This window comes from Acipenser ruthenus, chromosome 17, assembly GCF_902713425.1.
Source record: "Acipenser ruthenus chromosome 17, fAciRut3.2 maternal haplotype, whole genome shotgun sequence".
Classification (NCBI taxonomy): domain Eukaryota; kingdom Metazoa; phylum Chordata; class Actinopteri; order Acipenseriformes; family Acipenseridae; genus Acipenser; species Acipenser ruthenus.
The window spans coordinates 10768775-10775682 of record NC_081205.1 but is presented as its reverse complement, the minus strand read 5'-3'; the positions used below and the strand labels follow the sequence as shown (position 1 = coordinate 10775682).

At 39.4% G+C, this 6908-nt stretch overlaps 1 long non-coding RNA gene across 1 annotated transcript; it reads right to left on the bottom strand.

Annotated features, from left to right (window-relative positions):
• Positions 1-432: 432 nt before the first annotated feature.
• LOC131697934 (uncharacterized) lies at positions 433-5822 on the bottom strand. The gene is made up of 3 exons (XR_009307564.1): positions 5707-5822; positions 2869-3019; positions 433-699 (listed from the first exon to the last, which is right to left on the bottom strand). It is a non-coding gene; the product is annotated as an uncharacterized LOC131697934 (long non-coding RNA).
• Positions 5823-6908: the final 1086 nt, after the last annotated feature.

Here is a 6908-nt window from a genome sequence, read left to right as displayed (position 1 = left end):
AAACAAATACTCAGTCATTTCCTTTTTACTTTACATTACTACTAATTTAAATAATCACTTCAAATGTACTGTTATAAAAAATTACATGACTTATCTTTTGCAAGTTAATAGTCAGCGAACGCACCCATCTCAAAACATCGCCCTGGATAAGGGCGTCTGCTAAGAAATAAATAATAATAATAATAATGTTGAAGTCCATGGGATTGCCTCAATGTATTTGATAGCTGCATTCTTTACAGCAACCTGCTCTGCTATTTGTTTTGTGAATGCATGCTGTTTTGCTATGTGTTTTGTGAATGAATGCTGCTCTGCATTTGTTTTGTGAATGCATTTTGCACTGTGTGGCAAAGTGGTTTGCAGTGCGCAGGTGTAGGGGTGATGCAGTGCTCAAGACAAGGACAAACAACAAAGTACTGTTGAAATGATGGTTTATTTATTTGTAATCCAGAGTCTGATGACAACAGTAAACAATAAATGATAACAGGCAGTACACAGCGTGGTATATTGCTCCGTTTAATCCATAGGTTCAGTCCCGAAATAATAGTCCAGATATCACCAACAATAAACACAAACGTGATCACAAGTCCATAGTGAGTGCTTTAGTGCTTGTGGTGCAAATACAGTTAATTGTGACTCAAGTGCAGTGTTGTCCGGGTTTTGTGCTGGCCTGTAGTGACAGCTCCGGATTGTGGTAGCCATCTAATAACAACAAACAAGTATTTTAGACACGTCAAAAAAAACAAAACACTCACGATAACAAAGGAACAGATCACCTCGCTACATCCCCTTATCAATCACACCCCCTTGGTTTACGGTTGCAACCACTCCTCCAATCCGTGGCTGCCACATCGTTTCCCTTCCGGGTCGATGATTTAATGTACCGTAGTTCCATCCCCTTTCACCGACTTCCACCTAACCCTGGGAATGAATTGTCTGGCCATCCAGTCCAGGGCACTCTGTTCCCTTTACAGAGCACCCTCACAGGTCGGGATGTGAATACTTACCTAAAGTTGCTGAGTATCACAAGCAGGAGATTATGGAATTGGTAAAACAGTCTGGTTGCTTGTCAGTGGTCATACTGACGAGTAGACAGATGCACAAGATCAATATGTGTTAACATTTTATTTGTTTTACAAGACCTAAATGGTGAACATGCACCTGAAATACTAGAACTGAAAGCTGTCCTTGAAGATACACTTTACCTACAGGCTGTTAATTACAACACCATTTCACAAGCTACTGTAAAGTGCTTGAGTAACTTTGATGTTAATTTTGATGTCAGTGCATTTATCTATATATTTGCTGTTTCAAAAATAAATACACTGTACACCTAATTTATTTTAGATTTCTGTGCACATTCTGCGAAATACGATACTTTACTTGACAGAATTTTAAAGAAAATTTCTGCAATTTACACAGGGCCTTAAGTATAATAGCCAATTGAAAAGCATTAGGTCCACACATACAGCTGTTGCAGCAAAGCAATTTAAAAATCACTTTCTGGTCTTTAGACTGAATCCATTAGAAAGCAACTCAATTAGATGAATTGATCCGGTCCGGTCACAGGTACAGAAGCTGTGCTTCCAATGAAGTTTTCCTGAATTCCACCGAACTGCAGTACGGGAGATCAAAGCCAAAGCAATCAGAACAACCGAAGAGCAAAAACTGTCAAGCACAGATTTCACAGATTGTATGGTGCACGCTTATAACTGATCTTAAAAAGTCCAAATGAGATTTCCCTTTAAATGACAAATCCAGCTCACAAGGGCAGCTGCACCCCATTGTATATTTAAAGTAATTGCAACTCACAGCACCATTCCAGGAATCTTAGGCATTTTGCACTTCCATTAACTACAAAGGTCTCAAATGTGCAGTTGTGAAAGTAACACATGCAGACCTGTATTTTCATTTTAAAACATGCTATCTGGTACTACTTTAGCTTAAAGGAAACTCAGTTTCTATGCCTTATTCTTGGGTTATCTGTTTGCACTTGTACTTGCTGGGTCATTTCACCTCAGCAGTGTCTTCTGGGTGAAAGCAAGTTACTGGCTGAAATCATGTCAATCAGTAAGGGAAGAAGCTGATTATAGACAGGAAAGAAGCCACTCTCCAGGTGAAATGACCCAGGAACAGCAAGACCATCTAAAAGCATGGCTTACAAACAGAGATTATAGACAGGAAAGGAGATACATTTGCTCTTATTTTTAAGCCCCAACAGATGGTTTTCTACAGAGGATTTAGAAATACTAAAAGAAACGTAATAAATTCAATGACAAATGTTTAGACTATAAGTCCTTCTCAATGTCTTCCAGGTACATTGTTCAATGTGGTTGCATTGCCGGCAGTCAGGAGTAAAATAAAGACCCAATGTTCTTCCAGTTGTATCCATCCGTATGTCTCAATATTTGTATATCATTTGAATATAAAAAAAGAGAAGAGGTAGAACAGTTCCTTTTAAATGGCTGTGGCAGGACTGAAGGTGAAGGGGGAAGGTGGAGGGGGGAGGGGGGAGGGACCGGGACCACAGGTAGGTATTAATTTAGGGGATTTATTAATCCTACCAAAGTTTATTTTAGTTTATGTAGGGAGAAGGTTCCTGAAGAGGGGCCTCCCATTTAGTGGGAATAGCACTTGGCCACCTTTTATTTCCTAGTTGTTTTTGCAGTGTTTTGTTTTGCCTTTTTGTGATTCATGTACTGCGTTGTGAATGTCCTCCCACACTAGGGGTGCCATTGCTGGTACCCTAGTGGTGGCCACCAACATTGCACCTGCCTGCAACTGCTTGTAAAATAAATAAAACCTGGACGCCTGAGCGGCGTTTCAAAGTCAAACCCTCTGTGTCTCTCACATTTCTCAGCGGATACCCACCCAGTAACAGTACTCCCCCTTTACAATGGTGTACAGCTTCAGTTGTTCTTCCACGTCTAAATCTGACATTTCTCCAAAGGTGTCCTTGTTCTCCTCCAGCAGTTGAAGATCCAGCAGTTTGAAGATCACAGTCAGCTGCTCTCTCTGCACTCTGAAACACAAACAGCACAGATTGGTGGAGGACCTGTTTTGGGAAGCTCTGATCCCATAGCGCCTAGTCTTTTACATTGTTTAACTATTACGTGATTGGTCTGATAGAAAGTTTTCATATAATAATACATTGCCTAAACAATACTGGGACTGACCGTGTAGGAATGATCTTTTTAAAGGGTTTGTTTCCACATGTACGTTTCATGTGTACTAAAACAGCCAAGTTACAATAAAGGGATTAGGCAACAGGAACTATTAGCAAATAAAAAGGGCGTCCAAGTTGCAATAGTGGCTTTTAAAACTTGTTGTAGATATCATATGTTTACATGACTGCTCCCTTTATTCTAATTTGGCTTTGTTTCAAATATGTTCTTAACTGTTAAATTGAACAGGCCAGGTCCTGAAGCATGAAATGATGTCATTGTAACTGTTAAACCAGGTGCAGAATGGCCATCCAGGACCAGAGATGTGCAGAATCCTTCAGTAATCCCTTCAGCCCTGTATACTGTAAATCAGCTGCAACACCAAAGGCAATGAACCAGGAAAGCATTTATTCAGTGACACAAAGCATTTCTGTGTGTACACACTGGCGCTACAATGTGGTACAGTTAAACCCAACTACAGTCCTGAGATATATGTTATTATTATTTATTTCTTAGCAGACGCCCTTATCCAGGGCGACTTACAATTGTTACAAGATATCACATTATTTCACATTATACAGATATTGTAATTTCATTCATTATTGCGTGCGATACTTGGCATATTATGGCACACACTAAATGTAGTGCTTCACACTATGGTAATCAAAATGCATATGTGATTTTTATTGTAATGCTTGCTGATGTATTTAATGAGCATCCAGCTCAGAATAATGAGAGGAGTTGTATTCACATGGTATTTACTAAAGGACATTGGTAATTTTAAGGGCGGACATTGTACAACTAACACCAAGTATTTTGTTCAGCCCAATCTGGCAGAAAAATCAAAATGAAATACCACTGGCGTAATTCACATGCTGACATGCCTGTGTGGACAGGTATATGTGGGCCAAACAAAAGAGCTTTCAATTACATATTGCTGAACATAAAGCAGCAATTAGAAACAATAACCAAGATTATTCTACTGCAAAACATTATAGGAAAGCTGGACATGGATGTTCTCCACATTCACTAAGATTTGTGGGTGTGGAGAGGGTCATTGTCCCTACTCGTGATGGCAATCTAGTTCCCCCGACCTTGGCCCACCCACTTTAAAGAAAGGCTCTGGTGCTGTTGGTGTCTGTCCTGTCATGCTGTATATCTCAACTGGGTTTACAGTATAAAACCAGTTACAAATATAGCATGAACTGCGGTGTACACTTGTTATAATATTAAAGCAGCTGTTTGAGAATACCCTTGCTGTAAAAACTACGCTAAAGTTAAACACGAAGAGCAAGTGAGCTGCTTAAATGTCTAACTGAATTAATACCTGTGCTTTTTTTTATCCCAGGTATGACCAAACACAGCACGTGTCTGCCATCCACGTTAATACATATAGTTGGTGAACTGGATGTCATGAGCCATATGGATGTCATATATACCAACAAGTTGTTGATGCCCTCTCAGAACTGTCCGAATAAAATTGCAAATTAACATATTGATTGTGTTTTATTTGTTTGCATCATTAATATTGAATGTCTGTCTCACAGGCAGAACACCTCATTTTGTTGTTGACAAGAGTTTGTGCAGGATACAGCAGGCAGTGGCAATTTTGGGAACAAACTTGTGCTGCACTTCAGTCCGTTTCATCAGTATCTGCCACCTCCCTTTCAAATGCCCACTACCCGTATTTGCCCAAGCGTGGTGTTGAATGCTACCTCAGCAGCTGTCAGCCGACCGGACGGGTAGGGTTTCATAAGCCAGGGAAGTAGTATATGCAGCATCACCTGGTCCCCTATATGCTGTATTGCCTGAATGAAAGGGAAATATATATAACGTCTCTGCCGGTTTTCAGCCATGGTGATCTGCAATACCTGTTGGTCAGTAGTGGTTAGGGCTCTGGACTCTTGACCGGAGGGTCGTGGGTTCGGTCCTCGGTGGGGACACTGCTGCTGTACCCTTGAGCAAGGTACTTTACCTAGATTGCTCCAGTAAAAACCCAGCTGTATAAATGGGTAATTGTATGTAAAAAAAAAAAATAATAATAATACTGTGATATCTTGTAACAATTGTAAGTCGCCCTGGATAAGGGCGTCAGCTAAGAAATAAATAATAATAATAATAATAATAATAATAATAATAATAATAATAATAATAATAATAATTTTATACCTCCGAGTTCATTTTAATTAATAAGTCGTAAGATAAATTAGTTGAAACAGTATTCACAACTGACATGACACTCCACTAATGACATTTGAAAAAACAATTTGGGCGAGAGCAGTAAAACATATTATTATAATCTTTCTCGAGCTAAAGAAAAAACATGCATGTGTAACAGTGTCAAGAATGCCCTGTTCAAATTTATTTTACACTTGTATGTTATCATTTTTATAAAATTATTTTATGATTTGATTAGTGCACGTTTTGTGTTGTCTGACACTTTTTGATAATTGATTTGTATCACGTTATGTTGGCTTCTCCACCCGCTTCCCTGTGTTTGCCTTGTTGAGCACCTAGTAATTGAATTATTGATCAATTTACGCACCTGAATATAAATAGCACATGTTTGCACAAACAGCAGGGCCATCTTGGGGTTTGTGTGTCTGTGCAGGCGTGGGAACGCAGTGTGACGGAGACGGAGACGGAGACGGAGACGGAGACGGAGACGGAGACGGAGACGGAAACGGAAACGGAAACGGAAACGGAAACGGACCAGTAAATGGAGTATCCCGACAATAAGTATGGACTGATTGTATGCCGGTGTTGAATAATGAGCGCGAACGGCCCGAGTGTTTTTTAGCCTATTTGGTAGTCGATTGGAGTTTAAGAAGTGCACAGAATGTGTTATATTGCGATGCTGATTTCTCTCTCGCTCTTTCTGTGTGTGTTTCCTCCCCTGCACGGACATTGTGGGTGTGGGTGTGGGTGTGGGTGTGTGTGGGTATTTGTACTTTTATACTGCGGTATTGTTTTTATTATGATAGTTTTACCGTGTCTTTGAATGTGTATCTCCACTGTATTGCTGGGTAGCAGCGTTGTTGCATTTGCACTTTAATCCATGACCTCATTCATGTGAACCTTGTTTAACTGCTTGAAATCTTGCTACCTGTTAGTAGGTGAATGGAATTGTTTTATTGTATCAGTACTGTTTAAAATTAGGTGTTGCTATTGGAAGTTTATTATAAACAAACGCTTGTTAATGTATCTGTGTGATTTTCTTGGCGACCTTGTTCCTACATTTTTAGATCTGTTATCTGAATAAAAAGAACCTAAAGGATCTTCTGTAATTTTGTTCTGTGTCTTATTGCACTAAACTGGCGTAGTCGGCCTACATTAGTATTTTTACATTCAACACTTGCTACATCTTGTAATTAAAGGCAGGTTTGTGGTGCGTTTGTACGCTTCCGTGACCTTGCATGTGTTACATATGGAAACGCCACCTTTGAACTGTTCTACCCATTTGGAAGCTCTTCATTTATTTACTGTGATTTTACACTGTCTTTTAGAATCAATACTCGGGAATCCATTACTTTGTAAAGCAAGTGAAGTGGAGGCAGAAAATTGCATGGTTTAGGCTGGCTGAGGACAGAAAAGGAGGCGCAAGACCAAAAGTTGATTTGAACATTTGATTTAAATTGAGTTTCTATAAGTAGCAATAGAAATGAGGGGCCGTTCATGAACTGTGGTTAATGTATAAATACTATGGTATACAAGATGGTGTTTATATATATATATATATATATATAT